At 42.0% G+C, this 19,870-nt stretch overlaps 1 protein-coding gene across 4 annotated transcripts in view; it reads right to left on the bottom strand.

The window, feature by feature from the left end:
* Positions 1 to 19,870, bottom strand: part of GLT8D2 (glycosyltransferase 8 domain containing 2) — a 49,567-nt gene that overhangs the window by 19,296 nt on the left and 10,401 nt on the right. Inside the window, exon 1 of one of the 4 annotated variants that reach the window (XM_061125492.1) lies at positions 16,065 to 16,245. The exons of 2 other annotated variants lie outside the window; for them this stretch is intronic. The gene's annotated coding sequence lies outside the window, so the exon portion shown is untranslated. Of the gene's footprint in view, positions 1 to 16,064; positions 16,246 to 19,870 lie in introns of those variants that run through there. One more of the 4 variants, XM_061125489.1, reaches the window with a different exon arrangement.

Here is a 19,870-nt window from a genome sequence, read left to right as displayed (position 1 = left end):
TTCCTTTCATTGTCAGAAGAGCTCTTTTTGGGGAGAAAACTCTTCATTATGAAATCAAGGTTTTCTATGCATAGATGGATGGATAGAGGTGAGAGAAGAAGAAAGCTAAGAGTAAATGATGAGCTGGAATCTTGTGGTTTGGCAGCAGCCCAAAAAGAACAGCATGTAAGGTGGAGAAAGATCCTGGGACAGGAGCTGCCAATCACCCATTAGAACTTTTTAAACAACACATTTCTAAATAACCAACAGATTACTGAAGAAATCAAAAGGGAAATCAAAAAATTTCTAGAAACAAATGACAATGAAAACATGACAACTCAAAACCTATGGGATGCAGCAAAAGCAGTTCTAAGAGGGAAGTGTATAGCAATACAATCCTACCTCAAGAAACAAGAAAAACATCAAATAGACAACCTAACTTTACACCTAAAACAACTGGAAAAAGAAGAACAAAAAAACCCCCCAAAATTAGTAGAAGGAAAATTATAAAGATCCAAGCAGAAATAAATGAAAAAGAAATGAAAGAAATAATAGTAAAGATTAATAAAACTAAAAGCTGGTTCTTTGGGAAGATAAACAAAATTGACAAACCCTTAGCCAGACTCATCAAGAACAAAAGAGAGAGGAATCAAATCAACAAAATTAGAAATGAAAAAGCAGAGGTTACAACAGGCAATGCAGAAATTCAAAGGATTATAAGAGACTATTATGAACAACTATATGACAATAAAATGGAAAACCTGGAAGAAATGGACAGATTCTTATATAAGTTCAATCTTCTAAGGGTGAACCAGGAAGAAATAGAAATTATGAACAACCCAATTACAAGCTCTGAAATTGAAGCTGTGATCAAAAATCTCCCAAAAAGCGAAAGCACAGGACCTGATGGCTTCACAGGAGGATTCTATCAAACATTTAGAGAAGAGCTAATGCCTATCCTTCTAAATCTCTTTCAAAAAATTGCAGAGGAACACTTTGAAACTCATTCTATGAGCATCTATTTGATACTAAAATCAGACAAAGACAAAACAAAATAAGAAAACTACAGGCCAATATCACTGATGAACACAGATGCAAAAATCCTCAACAAAATTTTGGCAAACAGAATTCAGCAACACATCAAAAAGCTCATACACCATAATCAGGTTGGGTTTATTCCAGGAATGCAAGGATTCTTCAATATACACAAATCAATCAGTGTGATACACCATATTAACAAATTGAAAGATAAAAACCATATGATCATCTCAATAGATGCAGAAAAAGTTTTTGACAAAATTCAAGACCCATTTATTATTCAAACTCTTCAAAAAATGGGCATAGAAGGAACCTATCTCAAAATAGTAAAGGCCATATATGATAAGCCTACAGCAAACATTATTCTCAATGGTGAAAAACTGAAAGTATTCCCCCTAAGATCAGGAGCAAGACAAGGGTGTCCACTTTCACCACTATTATTCAACATAGTTCTGGAAGTCCTAGCTACAGTAATCAGAGAAGAAAAAGAAATAAAAGGAATCCAGATCAGAAAAGAAGAAGTAAAGCTCTCACTGCAGATGACATGATACTGTACGTAGAAAACCCTAAAGATAGTATCAGAAAACTGCTAGAGCTAATCAGTGAATTTAGCAAAGTTGCAGAATACAAAATCAATACACATAAATCACTTGCATTTCTATACACTAACAATGAAAAATCAGAAAGAGAAATTAAGGAATCAATTGCATTCACCATTGCAACAAAAATAATTAAATATCTAAGAATAAACTTACCTATGGAGACAAAATAACTGTATACAGAAAATTATAATACACTTATGAAAGAAATCAAAGATGACATAAACAGATGGAGAGACATTCCATGTTCCTGGGTAGGAAGAATCAATATTGTGAAAATGACTATACTACCAAATGCAATCTACAGATTCAATGTGATCCCTAAAAATTACGAATGGCGTTTTTACAGAACTAGAACAAAAAATTTTACAATTTACATGAAAACACAAAAGACCCCAAACAGCCAAAGAAGTCTTGAGAAAGAAAAACGGAGCTGGAAGAATCAACCTTCCTGACTTCAGGTTATACTACAAAGCTACAGTCATCAAAACAGTATGGTACTGGCACAAAAACAGAAATATAGACCAATGGAACAAGATAGAAAGCCCAGAAATAAACCCATGCACCTATGGGTACCTTATTTTTGACAAGGGGGGCAAGAATATACAATGGGGCAAAGACAGCCTCTTCAATAAGTGGTGCTGGGAAAACTGGATAGCTACTTGTAAAAGAATGAAATTAGAACACTTCCTAACACCAAACACAAAGATAAACTCAAAATGGATTAAAGAGCTAAATGTAAGACCAGAAACTATAAAACTCTTAGAGGGAAACATAGAACACTTGATGACATAAATCAAAGCAAGATCCTCTATGACCCACCTCCTAGAGTAACAGAAACAAAAACGAAAGCAAATAAGTGGGACATGATTAAACTTAAAAGCTTCTGCATAGCAAAGGACACTATAATCAAGGTGAAAAGACAACTCTCAGAATGGGAGAAAATAATAGCAAATGAAACAACTGACAAAGGATTAATTTCCAAAATATACAAGCAGCTCATATAACTGAATGCCAGAAAAACAAATAACCCAATCAAAAGTGGGAAAAAGACCTAAACAGACATTTCTGCAAAGAAGACACAGAGATGGCTAACAAACACATGAAAAGATGCTCAACATCACACATTATTAGAGAAATGCAAATTAAAACCACAATGAGATATTTCACCTCACAACAGTCAGAATGGCCCTCATTAAAAAGTCTACAAACAATAAATGCTGGAGAGGGTGTTGAGAAAAGGGAACCCTCTTACACTGTTGTTGAGAGTGTAAACTGATACAGCCACCATAGAAGACAGTATAGAGATTCCTTAAAATTCTAGGAATAAAACCACTATATGACCCAGCAATCCCTCTCCTAGGCATATACCCTGAGGAAACTAAAATTGAAAGAGACACATGTATCCCATTGTTCACTGCAGCAGTATTTACAATAGCTAGAACATGGAAGCAAACTAGACGTCCACTGACAGATGAATGGATGAAGAAGTTGTGGTACATATACACAATGGAATATTACTCAGCCATAAAAAGAATGCATTTGAGTCAGTTCTGATGAGGTGGATGAGCCTAGAACCTATTATACAGAGTGAAGTGAGTCAGAAAAAGAAAGATAAATATTGTATTCTAACACACATATACGGAATCTAGAAAAATGGGACTGAAGAATTTATTTACAGGGCAGCAGTGGAGAAACAGACATAGAGAAAAGACCTATGGACATGGGGAGAGGGGAGGAGAGGGTGAGACGTATGGAAAGAATAACATGGAAACTCACATTACCACATGTAAAGTAGATAGCCAACGGGAGTTTGCTGTCTGGCTCAGGAAACTCAAACAGGGGCTCTGTGTCAACCTAGAGGGGTGGGATGGGAGGGAGATGGGAGGGAGGGTCAAAAGGGAGGGGATAGATGTATACCTATGGCTGATTCATGCTGAGATTTGACAGAAGACAACAAATTCTGTAAAGCAATTATCCTTCAATAAAAAATAAATTAACAACAACAACAAAAAGAACTTCTTTCCCTGTACAGGTGGGCTCTAAGGACTTTCGAAGAACTGAAATTTCCAATACTCAGTCTGCAGCCTCTGCCATGCTCGACACCTTCTAATCCCCACCCTGCCTCCACACTGCTTTTCCCATGAATCTAAAGACACACATTGCTGTATTTGAGAGGAATCAAGGGAAGAGGGCACGTTCTTTATTTTGAACATGGAGGGTGGGAGAGAGAAGCAACTGATCTATAAAGCTCTGTGGGTAGTGGACAGGAGAATGGAAGCTGTCAAGGACTGGTATAAAGTTTGGAGGGAATATTGCATCAGGGAAAGGAGAGTTAATTTCCTTTGAATTTCCAAATCGATGGCAGATGGCTAGAATCTTAACTTTTTTTTGACACAAATATCTTGGAAGTTTGGTGACTCCTACAGATCTCTTCCCAGAATAATATCTTTAAAAGCTTAAAAGGTATATTGTGTTACAAAGAAAATGAATGATAAAATTTTAAAGCAAGCCATCAAAATATTGGGGGAAAAAAACAAATTTGTGAGCTACCAACAAACATACTTCTTTATTAAGCACGTAGAATACTTACTGTAACTTGAGGTAGTGATGAGCTTTAAAAAATGTGAGATATTTGTAACAACTTTAATGTAATAGGAAAACATCTGATTTATACTGATGATGAAATCACAGGTACCACAGTTATTTTTGTGGTTTGTTGCCTATATTCACAAGGGAAGGAAATGCTCAATTTCAATGAAAGGTTAGTGAAATTAAAGATTCATTTTTTCTCATCTAAGTGCCCGAGGAAATGAAACGTACCTATGGACACTTTAAGCATCTGCACATCTCAGTTTAAAGATTACAGAATCTCTGGGGCTGATTCAAAGGACAGCTAGGTTAAGATGTCAGAGAAAACTGGCGTTTTTAATGTTTCACCGTCTAGTAAAATTGCTTCTTTGGGAAGATTTGCCAGGTTTGTGCTGTAGCTTTGTGTAGCCCCAGACTCACAGAGTGTGTGTGTATGTGTGTGTGTTTGTGTGTGTGTGTGTGTGTCTGTGTCTGTGTGTTTGTATCTGTGTATGTGTGTGTTTGTGTGTGTGTGTGCGTGTGTGTGTGTATGTGTGTGTGTTTGTGTGTGTGTGTTTGGATGTTTGGGTGTGTGTGTGTCTGGGTATGTGTTTGTGCGTGTGTGTGTTTGTGTGTGTATGTGTGTGTGTATCTGTGTGTGTGTTTGGGTGTGTGTGTCTGTATGTGTCTGTGTATGTGTGTGTGTGTTTGTGTGTGTGTGTGTGTCTGTGTGTGTGTTTGGGTGTGTGAGTGTGTTTGGGTGTGTGTGTCTGTGTGTGTGTCTGTATGTGTGTGTTTGTGTGTGTCTGTGTGTGTGTGTTTGTGTATGTGTGTGTGTCTGTGTTTGTGTGTGTGTGTCTGTGTGTGTGTGTTTGTGTGTGTGTGGCAGGGGATGGGGGTCGGGTGGGGAGGAGCTGAGGGGTGGGCTGTTGTGCACTGCAGAATGAGAAATTGTCCCAGGCAAACAGTAGGAGAGGAGCAGGTTGACTCTCAAGGTAACTGCCAGGGATGAGGAGCACGAATGAAAAAGAAAGCCCTCAAAGGACGGCTGGAGGCATGCCAGAGACTGATCTGGGATAAGATTTGCCTGTTTTTCATAGCTGTACACTGCCAGGAGTAATAACAATATCCATCTTTTCACAACTTCAAATAGACCAGTGTTGTTCTTCACTGAACGTTATAGAAAATAAAAAAGGGCCCAGGACACAAAACAGAAGGAGACTTTTCACTTGGTGATCTTACAGGACTTACTAAATAACCAATATGGCTCTCGACACCAATGAATTAAAATGGGCAACACTGATGTCCCACTGGTCTGTTCTGACTGATAAACAGAAGCCTTGGCACCCATAGAATGTTGAATGACACAAATGCACTACCTACTCAGTCAAATCAACAGTTAAGTACAAGAGAAGCTAAACACACATGCACACACACACACGTGCACACACACACACACAATGAAGAGTAGCTGTCACATCATCGACCATCCTCATCTTCTCCCAGAACAACTTCTTACTTCTTTTGCTTGAGACAAATGCATAGCAAATTCCAAGCCATCTATCAACTAGATATATTACAGGAACAATTTCTTCTAACAGGAGAGGAAACTACCTCTTCAAAGGATAAAGAATTGGCCTTATAAGAACTATTCTGCCAAGACACTTGAAATATGTTGACAAGGTCATTTCTTTGTAGTGTCCTATATTTCCATAAATTTCCTATTGTGAACTTCCATAATTAGAAAGAGTGCTTCACTCAGGGAAACACAACTGGTGACATATAATAAAAATTCAGTATATTTGCTTTAAAAAAAAAAAAAGCCTTCCTTCTTGTGACATGTCAGTGATTAAAGGCATATCAGATCAACTTCAAAATTTGATTTGCTGATTTTTTTTAATGTTTAAATTTTTACATATAGTAGACTATCATTCTGTGATTCTTAACACATGCATAAATTCTTGTGATAATCCCAGCAAATGCAATAAAGAACAATTCCAGCACCTCCAAGGAATTCCCCTGCACTGCCCTCTCGCAGATGGACTCGACCTGACACCTATCCCCTGGTAACCCCTGATCTAGTCTCTGTCCCTATAGTTTTGCCATGTCCGGGATGTCATATGAGTGGAATCACACAGTTTACGACCTTCTGAGACTCTTCTTTAGTTAGTTATTTTTGGCCGTGCTGGGTCTTTGTTGCTGAGTGGGCTTTTCTCCAGTTGTGGCAATCGGGAGCTACTCTCTAGTTGCAGTGTGTGGGCTTCTCAATGCAGTGGCTTCTCTGGATGCGGAACACAGGCTTTAGGGTACAAGCGCTCAGTAGTTGCCACTCTCAGGCTCTAGAACACAGGTTCAGTAGTTGTGGTGTACTGGCTTATTTGCTTCTCGGCATGTGGAATCTTCCTGGACCAGGGATCAAACCTGTGTCCCCTGCGTTGACAGATTGATTCCCGTGAACTGTACCACCAGGGAAGTCTCTGAAACTCTTCTTTTGCTTAGCAAGAGACATTTGGGATTCATACTTGCTGTTTTATGTATTCATAATTTGTTCCTTTGAATTTTTTTGGCCACACTCTGTGGCATGAGGGATCTTAGTTCCCTGATCAAGGATTGAACTCACACCTTCTGAATTGGAAGTACAGGGTCCTAACCACTGGACCAGCAAGAAAGTCCCTTTCTTATTTTTGAGTTTTGAGAGTTCTTTACATATTCTGGATACAAGTCTTTTCTTAGATATGTGATTTGCAAATACTTTCCTCCAGCAGATGGCTCTTCTTTTCATTCTTCTAATAACAAATTTTGCAAAGCAAAAGTTTTTAATATTGATGATGTCCATTTCATCAATTTTTTTTTCTGTTTTATATCATGCTTTCAATGAGAACTTTTATCTGAGAACTTTTAGTCTAACTCAAGGTCATGATGAGTTTCCCCTGCATTTCCTTCTAAGAGTTTTGTAGTTTTATATTTCCATTTTGAGTCATTTTTTTATACGGCATGAGGTATAAGTTCATTTTTAATCATATAAATGTCCAGTTGCTCTGGGACCATTTGCTAAGACTATCCTTTCCCTTGAATTAATTTTTTTCTTTAATGTTTAATTTGTCAAGGAGTTTGAATCTAAAGGATGACATGTGTTCTAAAGATTTCTTATTCTCTCCTATGCATTTTACAAGAATTATAGATCTGGATAACAATCAGCGGCTAAAAAGTAACTTATATAATCAAATAAAGATTCAACAACATTTTCCAAGTAGCACCAAGCTTAAGGAGACAGGAAAAAGGCTGATACATTGTTAAAAAGTTTCAAGCAAACATTTGGCAAAATCCATTCTATCTTTGCACAATATTCTGGAGTATTTTATCTGTGCTCTGAAAATTCAAGAGAGCTAACAAACTCTGTGCTCTCAAAATATACCTCTTATAACTCTGCTTCCCAGTTATCCCAGTTCACCATTGATCTATATGCTTATCATAATATCTTATATGTTCATTAGAAGAAGCAGTGGGCATTAAGAGAAGCAGAAGATAGCAGGGTAAGTTTAATGTAAAAGCATGAAGTATAGTCATTAGAATTTTAGATTTTAAAATTCATTTTAGCTTGGAAACCTAAAATTAAATTTTGTCACATATTCAATCATTTCTTTGTGGCATTTTCCAGAAGCTGAAAACTGATTTCCTTTATCTTAAAAAAAAAAAAAAAAAAGAAGAGAAAGAAAAATAGCTAATTTGCCATAAATAACAATTTGTCTTGAAAACTCAAAGTTTATTTTAAAATTAAATTGATGCTTCTTAATTCTTTTCCTTCTCAGGAACTTCTGAACTTGACATTTGACCAGAGGTAACAGTCGGCAAACAAAGATTACTAACCTTTAGGAATTAGCAACAGGACAGAGACACCCCGAGGGATGAAATCAGGAAAGGCAAGGCATCATAGTACTCCAGGGATTCCTTATGAACCAAAGTGTTGTGAGAACCTGTTGGCAGTGATCTGGGGAAACTCTTCAACAGGGATTTGATTCAAGCCTTTAATTCACTGTAAACAACTGGCTACAATGCCTCTTTCATTTTCCCGGGGTTTAGACTATACACCCAGAAGCTCTGAGTGCATTGGCAATGGCCCTTTTCCTTTTCTCCTCATGAACTTGGGGAAGAATTGAGTAAAAAAGCACATTATTTATTATTCTTCTGTGACTGGTTTCAGGTACTTTTTATCCACCTACTATTCTAGATGATATGTGTTAAGCTAACTTTTTGAGGTGAGTTAAGCTAACTTTTTGAGGAGATGTCAACCTAACATGGTCTTTGACCACATGTCTGTTCCATTCCAAAGACCATCTAGTACCATGGGGGAGAATGAGAGGGAGGCCAGAAGGCTCTGGGCTCTGAATTCCTGAGGCCAGCTCCTCCCTGGATATCCCAGTAAGCCAACCCAATAAATTCCCGTCTTTTCCTTAAACAGCTTTGAAATGATGTTCCATTTCTTGCAAACAAGGATCCTTAAACAAACGCATTCCTTGTAACCAAAACAGTGTGCACATATAGAGAGAAGCTTGCAGGGGCCAGATGATAATAATAGCTACCATTTACAGAGCTTAATTTGCACCCAGCTCTATGTTGACCATTTAGGTACATTATTATCTCCTTTAATTCTTATGAACAAACTCAGATGGATATATTACTAATACCATTTTTCAAATGAGGAAATTGTGACTCAGAGAGAATAACTTGCTCAAAATCACACAGCTAGTATTTAAATGGTGGGACAGGGATTTGACATTAGGGCTTTCTGACTTCAAAGCTGATGCTCTTTAACCACAGGACTCTTGAAGAGCTATTTTGGCTACCCCAGAGGCAGGGGAGGTGGGCTCCAGGTAACAGATGTCACTGCATGTTGATGAAATTCACAGCTCCCAGGGAAGTTGGTCCACTTTCCCCTGAGTGCTCGGTTACTCTAACTACTAAGGTCATGCCAAAGAGTAAGTGTCGATGCATCTGAAAAGGGTGCTATCTTTTCCTGTCCATCATGTTGTCAACTCTAAACTCTGTTTAAGATAAAATAAGAGGCTTCACAAACTGGATACGGCACATCTAACTGCAAGGCACAGCGGTGGTGAGCCAAGGAAGGGAATTCCTGAAACAAATTCTTATAGGAAAACTTCTAAGGTGATTTTGAAATGCAAGGCTGAGAGGAGTTCTTGAGAAGGTTTCCAAGATAAAAGCTGTTTTGTTTACTTTTTTAAAAGAATATGAGATTGTTACAGAGATTCAGTATGCCTGACTGGCATCTTTCTCCCTCTCTTTACAATTTCATCTCATCTCTGATGGTGACACATTCCATTTAAGCTGCTTAAAGTGGTGTCTCCAATACTTGCAGGCAAAAGCGTCCTAATTAAGTAGGTGCCCAAGAGATGTTTGCATCTTCTAGAGAGGAGGTGATGGTGTGGATTTGGCAGAGGGAGCGGAGGTGTAAAGGGGTGGAACGATGGGAGAGGTCAGGGACGGGAGCTTGAGGGAACGGCTGCAGGATACCTTAAGAAGACACAGAGTAAGAAGCAGAGATCTGGGGCCAAGAGAAACTGGGGCAGAGGCTGAGAGAGCTCTTCTGAGCTATCATGGCTCCTGCCTGAGGAAATGCATCACAAGACTCACTCCTACCCGGACGAGGACCCAGTGCATGGCCGTGCAGACCGCCTGCCAGCTCTCTCCTGCTCTACACACACCCTGTGTGTAGCCTATGGGACCCCACACGTGCCTGCTTTCCCACCCGCTGTGTGATCACGCATTCTCAGATTCTTAGGCTATTCCCTCATCTCCAGAACTTCTAAATGGTGGAACAGCTCAGGACTCAATTTTTTATTTCTTCTCTCTCTAAATTCTTGCCTTAGGCAGTCTCACCCTGTTTCCTGGATTGAATGCATGTGTGCTCAGTAGCTCAGTTATGTCCATGTCTTTGCAACCCCGTGGACTATAAGCTTACCAGGTTCCTCTGTCCAAGGGATTCCCCAGGCAAGAATACTGGAGTGGGTTGCCATTTCCTTCTCCAGAGGATCTTCCCAACCCAGGAATTGAAACTGCGTCTCCCACGTCTCCTACATGGGCAGGTGGATCTTTACCACCTCACACCTGGGAAGCCCCTCCTGGCTTGAGACACCATTTACATGCTGATTACTCCCAAATTACTGTCTGCAGTCCATTTCTCTCATGTGGACTCCAGACTCCTAAAGCCAAGTGTCTGTGGGCATCTCCACTTGGAGGCATCCTCACGTCCAAATCTTAGCTCCTGATGTTTCCCCACCATCATCTTCCCCAACTCCATTCTTACAATTGCTCCATGAAAACAAGCTTGGTTTTGTCCTTGACTCCTCTCTGTTTCTCCTTCCCTACAGATGGACTGACAACAAAGCCTGTCAGTTCCACCTTCAAAACACATCTAGAATCTTCACCGCCTGTACTGCCTTTGCCCTGGCCTGATCAGCATCATCCTTTGTCCCCCTTTAGTTGATTGTTTTTTATATTAGATTTCTGTTCAGAATTCTCCAAGGCCCCTCTATTTCTCTTACAGTGGAAGCCGAAGTCCATACAGTGTTCTATAAGATCTCACCCAATCACACTGCCCTCCTTGCCAGACACTCTTCTGCCTCAGAGCCCTTTACACTCCTGGCACCTGGGATGGTGTTGCCTTCACCTGGAATACTCCTCCCGGATACCCACAGGGCTCACTTCTTCACTTTGCTCAGACTCAGGCAAAACCCTCTAACCCCAGCAACACACATATTACTTCGTAGTTCCCCAATCAGGGACTGAATGCCCCCTGCGTTGGGAGTACAGAGTTTTAACCTCTGGACTGCCAGGGAAGTCTATATTCTTCTCAGCAATGACCACCATCCAACATACCGCCCATTTTTCACTGGTTTATTGTCTGCCCGCGCCCCCCCCCCCCCCCCCCCCCCCCGCCAGCAGTAGGGGATTCCCTCATAGCTCAGTTGGTAAAGAATCTGCCTGCAATGCAGGAGATCTGAGTTTGATTCCAGGGTCAGAAAGATCCCCTGGAGGAGGAAATGGCAACCCACTCCACTATTCTTGCCTGTAGCATCCCATGGACAGAGGAGCCTGGCAGGCTACAGTCCATGGGGTCGCAAAAGTCGGACACCGACTTAGTGACTAAACCACCAACATCCAATGATAGGCTACAAGTTCCGTAGATGTAGGGTATTTTGTCTGTTTTTGTTCATCGCCATATGCCCAGCACAAGTGCCCGGAGATAGAAACTCTCAAAAATATTTACAGACTGGAGGGATGAGCAAGGGGCCCTCTCCTCCAGGAAGCTGCACAAGAACATCAAACATCACCTGTTCTCACCTGAAATCAACACCTGCCCCACAGAAGCTCCTTCAGCGTTTTCTGAGCATCCTCCTCTGCTTCCTCCCAATCCCGCATTCAACCAACCTCTGATTCTGACAGTTACACCTCCTGTTTCTTAATCCCTCTTCTTTCTATCCTGCCTCATTTCACTCACTGACGCTGCAGGAACTCCCCGCCTGGACTTTCTACCTCTGGAATCTCTGCTCCCTCCCCTTCCCCAATCCATCCCTGGTACAGCTGTCACAGGGACTATTTTTATTGTTTAATAATTATATCAAATTAGTTGGAAGCATACACTTAGCTTTAGTATCCTTATTTTTAGTTTGGTTTTACTTTTCTTTATCACTTGAAACATTTCAAGTCTACAAAAAGCTGAAAGAATGAATTTTCGAATACCCTACACCAGATTTACCAATTGGTAAAATGTTACCATATTTCCTTTCTCTCTTTCTCCCCATTTCCTGCCTCCCTCCTTATAAACACACACACACACACATGGCTCTCCAGCCCTAAATACTTCATCATGCATCTCTTAAGGACAAGGACATCCTCCTGTATAATCACAATGCCATTATCACACCTAAGAAAAATAAGAGAAAGGCCAAGAAGAAGACCCAAGCCCTCTGCTTTTAGCCTCGGCCTTTCTCTTACCTTCACAACAAGGACGCCCAGAACTGTATCCTCTGCACTTCTGTAAGCTTTCCTAGGCTGAGTGACTTCTGTGTTGTGGTTTCCCTATAGTACTAGTCAAGCCTTGAGCATTCAGAGCCCATAGGCCTGACTATAGGACGGCAAGAAAGAGGCAGCTGGGGTGTCACCTCACTGCCAGTGTTGGAAGGAGGGAATCCCTAGAAAAGGCCCCGAATGGTGGCAAGGAGGATCTTGCATGGGGAGTTGTTTACCAGATGCCAGAGTTTGGGGCTGCGGCCAAATCTGGAAAGAATGTTTTGAGACCTGGCAGTTGCTGAGGGGATTAGCTCTGCCTTGGAAGAAAAGGCAAAACTGGGAAGGACTCCAGAAAAGTATTCCAAAAATCAGAGCCCATAAGTTTTATTTTACATGCCAACTCTAATCAGTTGGTAGGAGCTTTCAGAATTGATAAATGGAGATGGCGTCTAAAGCCATCACCAGACTCAGAAAAAGAAAGAAAGAGAGAGAGAGGAAAGAAGGAAGAAAGAAAGAAAGGAAGAAAGAAAAAAGAGAGCACTGTGATTGATTAATCATGTCTGCCATGGGTTCAGGTAAAGAGCAATGGGAAAAGACCTGGGAATCAAAAGGAAGATAAAAGTGAGGGCTCCTAAAATGTACTTTTGAATGACTTAAATCCAGCAGAGCATATACCTGAGTGGAAACAACACAGGCTTTGTGACTTTGAATCCTGGTTCTGCCTCATTTCTTACTGTGTTTACAAAACCCAATCTGTGAAATGGGACTGTTTTGCAGATTAGATGAAATAATGCATTACAAAGATAATAGGAAACACTTACATAGTAATTTCCATGAGCCAGACATTGTTCTAAGACCTTTGCATGTAAATAAATTAATTTGATTCCGACAACAACCCTATAAGTTTATTCTTCCCAGTTTATCCCAGAAAACTGAATCTCAGAGAGGTTAAGAGACCTGCCAAGAAGATCTGTGATTTCACGGAATTCTGTAAGACTCGACTCTGAAGTTCACAGGTGCATAAAACACAGTCAGTAGGGCACTTCAGCTTAAACCAGGCAGGCTACAGAGTCATCAACAGGACAGGAGCATGGGTTCACTTGAAGAGAAGAAAAAGGACAAAACCAGGACTCAGGAATTTGACCTTCAACAAGACACCTCTGGCCTTTTTACATTTTGCCGGAGCATGAAGGCCTTACTCCAGATCCACCAAAATACACTGGATAGGGAAGTCTTCATTTTGCAGAGGACCCATCCTGCTTTATCCTGCGTTGGATTCAAGCATTCTTTACAACATGGCCTTAGCTCAGGTGTCGACAAACTACAGCCAGATCCTGCCCATCACTGTTTGTTTGTTTGTTTTTTTTATTTTAAATAACGTTTTGTGGGAACATAGCCAGGCTCATTCTTTGATGTTGATGTTTGATGTTTTTTCCATGGCCGATTCCACACTACTTCCGCAGAACAGAGCCGTTATGATGGAGACCACCTGGCCTGCAAAGCCCCTTATATGGCCCTTTGCAATGAACATTTGCTGATTCCTGCTACCCACCTTAGGCCAGACTTTGTACATATCCATATGTCAGGTATGACCAATTATCCTGGGTGCTCACCGGGGGAGGTAGGATGTAGGACATCCATAAGAGGAACCAAGATAAAAACAGGTGTGGGCAGAAGAGGATATTGCAAGGCTTCCCTGGAAGTCCAGGGGTTAACGCTCCATGTGTCCATTGCAGGGGGCACAGGTTCAATACCTGGTCGAGGAACTAAGATCCCACATGCCATGTGGCATGGCCCCAAAATAAAAATTAAATTAAAAAATAGTATATTGCAGAGAAATAACACGTTAAGCTATGTGATGTGATAAAATGGCTCAGAATCAACTGGGAACTGCAGTGTTAAACAAACAAGCAGATTTCTGCGGAACTTCTTAGGGCTTTGAAAATGCCATCATGACTTGAGCGTGCTGAAAGACGGATATGGCTCACAGAACATATTTTCCTCATGGGACTATCTTCTTTGGAACATTCTTTGGCAGATGCTGAAATAAAAGACGTCTTTAGAATCAAGCTCCCTGGGAACTAGGAATGAAACGGTGAGGGCTGTGGCTTGGTGAGCATGTCTTTCTCTCAGCGAGGGAAGAGGCAGGAGAACTAAAGAGAGGCAGAGTAGAAGAAAGAAGGAGAGGTGTTTGAGGAGAAGGAAGAATGCTGGGCCCTGGAGAGACAACTTGGGTGGATGTGAGGAACAGCTGGTGGACTACTGGGGGGGACCGTGTATCCAAAGCGGGGCTATGGCCCAGTGCAGGATGTGCGGTCACTTTCTCCACCCCCAGCATCATCCTCAGCACCACTAGAGAAGCTTCCCTCCCTCCCCGAGGGCTCACTACCCTGCGGATCCTGCATTATGTCCTTCCAGACACACGAAAGTAAAAGTTTTAGTCACTTGTCACTCGACAAAGCTTTGGTGCTTCCCTGATGGCTCAGCTGGTAAAGAATCTGCCTGCAATGCAGGAGACCTGGGTTTGATGCCTGGGTTGGGAAGATCCCCTGGAGAAGCGAATGACTACCAAATGCAGTATTCTTGCCTGGAGAATCCCATGGACAGAGTAGCCTGGCGGGCTACAGTCCACGAAGTCGCAAAGAGTCAGACATGACTGAGTCAATGCAGGAGACTCTGGAGACATGGGTTCAGTCCCCAGGTCAGGAAGATGCCCTGGAATATATTCTTGCCTGGAAAAGTCTACACACAGAGGAACATGGACAGTGCGTGGGGCCACAAAGAACTGGACGCAGCTGAGAGACGGAGCACACAACACCTTCACACACACGATGTCGCTTAATTCCTCTTTTACAAACAGGAAGAGCTGCCCAGAGTCAAAGCTTGTAAGCGGTAGTGCAAAGACTCGTCTCTGTGAGTCAGACCCCAGAGCCATGTTCTCACCACTGCCCTGCACAGCTCTGAGTGAGATGGAGACCCAGAATTCCATCATGTGGCATGCAAAAGCATTCCGTGTATGGATGCAATACCAAAACATTTGGAGGAAAAGAGAAACAAACCAGTGTCGCTTGGGATATTTGACTGCACGGGGCCAGACAGCTAGGGACTGCCTCTTTCCACAGCACATGCAGATGTTTGGATATCATATTTTCATCTTCTCTTTTTCCTCTTATATTAAGTATCCCTTCTTAACTTATGTCATAAGTTACATATCAGTCTTTATCAGGCTTAGCCAATGTATTATTCTTGCTCATAAAGTGAACATAAGATGACATTTTTTGAACATTAAAAAGCATTTTTCAGCCTGAACACTATGACTACTGTATTTACAACAAGACTTATTTAGATTTCATATGATTGCTAGTACTTTGTGGGGGAAGGGGGGGGCGTGGGGCGCTCAGAACAGCTTCCTAGGATGGATTCCGAAAACATGATTCATAACTCAATTAAATCTTTTGTGGCTCAAAAACATACCTGCCTTAAATGCTAGCATTGATCAAGTCCTAGCTAACCGATGATTAGCTAGCTGATTTCCACACTGAAAATATGAGGAAAACAGTAAATCAACACTCTTTGGCGGATAGGGAGATGGAGATAAATCCAGGTCTGGAAAAGCAATGCAGGATGTGAAAAACTTGCACACTATTTTGGATTTGCGGCGACGGCAAAAAAAATGAAGAAGATTCCGCTGGCATGCTACAAACATCAGCTGGGGGCGCCTGAAGGCGGTTTGCCTGGGACAGTCCACCTCAGATCTACTTTCTCGCATCTACAGCAAAATAAAGGACAGCTGCCAGCAGGCCAGAGTGAAATAGACGGGCTGTCACCCTGTTGTAAATTTCTGTTTACCTGGTGAGCAGTGAGAGCAGGGTTCTGGGTCCCTCCGTCCAAAGAGCTGCAGGGCAGGGCGTTCAAATCGTGGCTGGCCCCAGGGTACTGCCCTTCATCGTGCTTCAGCTGCTTCTAAGATCCCATTGGAAATCTCAAAGGGCTGGAGAGCCTCGAGGCCAATATTCCGTTTCCAAGAGAGTCCTGCTCCCCCACTGCACCTCCCTTGCTTGCGTCGACTTTGGAGCGGGTCAGGTTTCTTCCACCCCTGCTCCAAGCAGCTGGGAATCCAGGCGCTGTGCTGGCCGAGTGAGGAGGCCCCTGAAACCACTTCCAGATGTGCTTGGCTGGCTGGCTCCGATGGGCCAGACTTCCTTTTGCAGCCTCCTCCGGCAGCCCACAAATCATTTTAAAAACAAGGCTGCTATGGAGGTAAATATGCAAAACCGGAGAAAGGCAGAAGCTTGGAGGGTGAATTTCCACCGTACATTGGGTCTCAGGTAAATGTTGAGAGAGCAGAAGTGAAGAAGTTAAGTGCATACCAATTTTAAGACTGTCTTCATGGCCACTAGCTTTGCCTGAAATGCCCTCGTCATTAGAATGCTTTTGTCTCCAAGTCAAAACCCAGATAACAACTGTGGTCTCCTCTGCCAAGACAATGATGGTGACAGAAAGTTTCTAGATGGTGTGTTTTGCGCCTGAACATGGACAGGAATCAGGCAGTGCGTCAACCCCACCCAGTTCTGTGCTGTTCTGCATTCCTGCCATTTATTCTCAGAAACCCAGGAAACCGTGCCAGCGCTTTGCCTGGGATCATGGAATGTATTCGGCAGTGGCTTCTCTCCCTAGTTCCTACAAGGAAATGAGTCTGTCTCTGCTCACTGCCTCTGTCTAAAATGATATTGCCCAACAGAAATATAATGCAAGCCACATTGCCATTTAAAATTTTCCAGTAGTCGCTTTAAGAAAAATATTGTGTCCACAAGTCTGTTCTGTTCTTTATGTCGGCGTCTCCACTGCTGTCCTGCAAAAAGTTTCATCAGTACCATCTTTCTAGATTCCATATATGTGCACTAATACAGTGGGGGAAGGTGGAGGAGGGACAAATGGACAGAGTAAGAACGAAAAATATACATTACCACATGTAAAATAGATAGCCAAGGGGAATTTGCTGTATTAAACCTGGTACTCTGTGACAGCCTAGAGGGGTGGTGTAGGATGGGAGGTGGGAAGGATGTTCAAGAGGGAGAGGACATATGTATACCGATGGCTGATTCATGTTGATGCAAAGCAGAAACTAACACAGTATTGTAAAGCCATGATCTTCCAATTAAAAATAAATTAAAAAATAAAAGCTTTTAGTTTAAAAAAAGTATAGTGAAGTAAGGCAGAGAAAAACAAATATTGTATAACAACACATTTATGTGGAATCTAGAAAAATGGTACTGATGGACCTATTTGCAGCACAGGAATAGAGATGCCGACGTAGAGAACGGACTTGTGGACACAGCGGGGGAAGGAAAGGGTGGGATGAGCTGAGAGAACAGCACTGACACATATGCATCACCATGGGTGAAATAGACAGCTGGTGGGAAGCTGCCACATCACATAGGGAGTTCAGCCTGGTGCTCTATGATGACCTAGAGCGGTGGCATGTGATGGGGGAGTGGGAGGGAGGTCTGAGAGGGAGGGGATCTATGTGTATGTATAGCTGATTCACACTGTTGCAAAGCAGAAATGAACATAACACTGTAATGCAGTTATCCTCCCATTTAAAAATAAACCATTTAAAAAAATCCTTCACGGAAAAGAAAAACACAAAGAGGTCAAATTAATTCTAATGATAAATTTTATTTAACTCAATATATTAAAAATATTATTTCAACATTTAGTTGACATAAAACTTCTTAACAAGACATTTTACACTTTTTGTTTTGTGTGAAGCCTTGAAAATCTGGTGTGTCTTTTACATTTGCAACACGTCTCAATTCCAAAACTAAATTTCATCAGAAACAACTGACATGGATTTAGATTTTATAAAATTTATGATTTAAAAAACAGATTCGCATGCTCAGGTTACTCCAAACACACTTCAAACTTTTCCAGTAACTGGATCATGAATCAGTTTTTCAACTGAAATTGATTAAGACTAGGTACAATTTAAAATCCAGTTCCTCAGTGGCACTAGTCACATTTTAAGTTCACTAGCCAGTGCTGCTAGTGGCTACTGTAATGAACACTGTGGCTCTGAAGGGTTTAGTGGGGGCTGGTTTCAGACTTGGACTTGCAGAGTCGGAGTATCTAGACCAGCTTCCATTTGTATAGAACTTCGAACACTAACAAAGCATTTTTGTATCTTCTATTTTGTTTTATCTGCATAACGCTCTTGTTAGGTAAGTTGAACAGATGTTTTTTGCCCCAGTCTGCAGATGAGCAAGCTGAGCCTTTGAGCTAGTTAAAGTCCAAGTTCCCACAGCAATATGGTAATGAAACAGGGACTGGAATTTCTGTTCAGTACTTTGCAACTGTTTCTTACTTGAGGAGAGTTTCAAATACTAGGCTTTGGGGCAGCAGTGCAGTTCAGTTCAGTTCAGTTGCTCAGTTGTGTCTGACTCTTGGTGACCCCATGAACCACAGCACGCCAGGCCTCCCTGTCCATCATCAACTGCCAGAGTCCACCCAAACCCATGTCCATCAAGTCGGTGATGCCATCCAACCATCTCATCTTCTGTCATCCACTTCTCCTGCCCTCAATCTTTCCCAGCATCAGGGTCTTTTCAAATGAGTCAGCTCTTTGCATCAGGTGGCCAAAGTATTGGAGTTTCAGCTTCAGCATCAGTCCTTCCAATGAACACTCAGGACTGATCTCCTTTAGGATGGACTGGTTGAATCTCCTTGCAGTCCAAGGAACTCTCAAGAGTCTTCTCCAACACCACAGTTCAAAAGCATCAATTCTTTGGCACTCAGCTTTCTTTATAACTCTGGGGTTAAACTGTATCCATTAATTATTTCTTCACTTGGTCATCCTTCAAGTGAATTACTGGGCAGTCCAGTGGTTGAGACTCAGCATTTTCACTGCCAAGGGCCTGGGAACTAAGATCCTGCAGGCAGCATGTTATGGTCAAAAAAAAAAAAACAGCCAATAAGATCACCCCTCAGAAGCACTGCAGAGAATGATGGCAGCCCTGTGTCATTCTCTTGTATTCCCTATCCTAGGGCCTCCCTGGCAACTCAGTGGCAAAGAATCTGCCTGCCAATGCAGGAAACACAGGACTCGGGTTCGATCCCTGGGTTGGGAAGATCCCCTGGAGTAGAAAATGGCAATCTGCTCTAGTATTCTTGCCTGGAAAATTCCATGGACTGAGGAGCCTGGTGGGCTACAGTCCATGAGGTTGCAAAGGAGCCAGAGAGGAGTTAGTCAGTAAACAACAACAGAGAGCCTTTACACCATCCGCAAGTGCGTCAGCTTTCTTTGGACCAGACTCGACTTTACGCTATTGCTCTTCTCTCTTTACTTCCAGGAACCTGTTCTAAACCACAACTCTCCTCAATGTTTCAGCTAACAGGTATGGTTGTAAGGTATTTATCTTTGGTTTCAGTAAAGATACATTTTATATATTGATCACCGGCAGGAAGTCAGAAGGTTCTGGGTGATAGCTTGGGGTGCTGTGGGCTAAGTACTCTTGCTCCAACCCTCACTGCAACTACTTGAACAAAATACCAACATTTCCGGGCTCAGGGCTGGCCACTGCCGTTTCAGAAGCTCCAAGCTCCACACCTGCCCAGTCCAGTTTTCTCCAAAGGCTGGGTTTTTCTCTCCTTCCCAT

Source organism: Dama dama, chromosome 22, assembly GCF_033118175.1.
Source record: "Dama dama isolate Ldn47 chromosome 22, ASM3311817v1, whole genome shotgun sequence".
NCBI classification, from domain to species: Eukaryota; Metazoa; Chordata; class Mammalia; order Artiodactyla; family Cervidae; genus Dama; species Dama dama.
The sequence above is the reverse complement of the archived record's forward strand: the minus strand, read 5'-3'. Positions and strand labels throughout refer to the sequence as shown.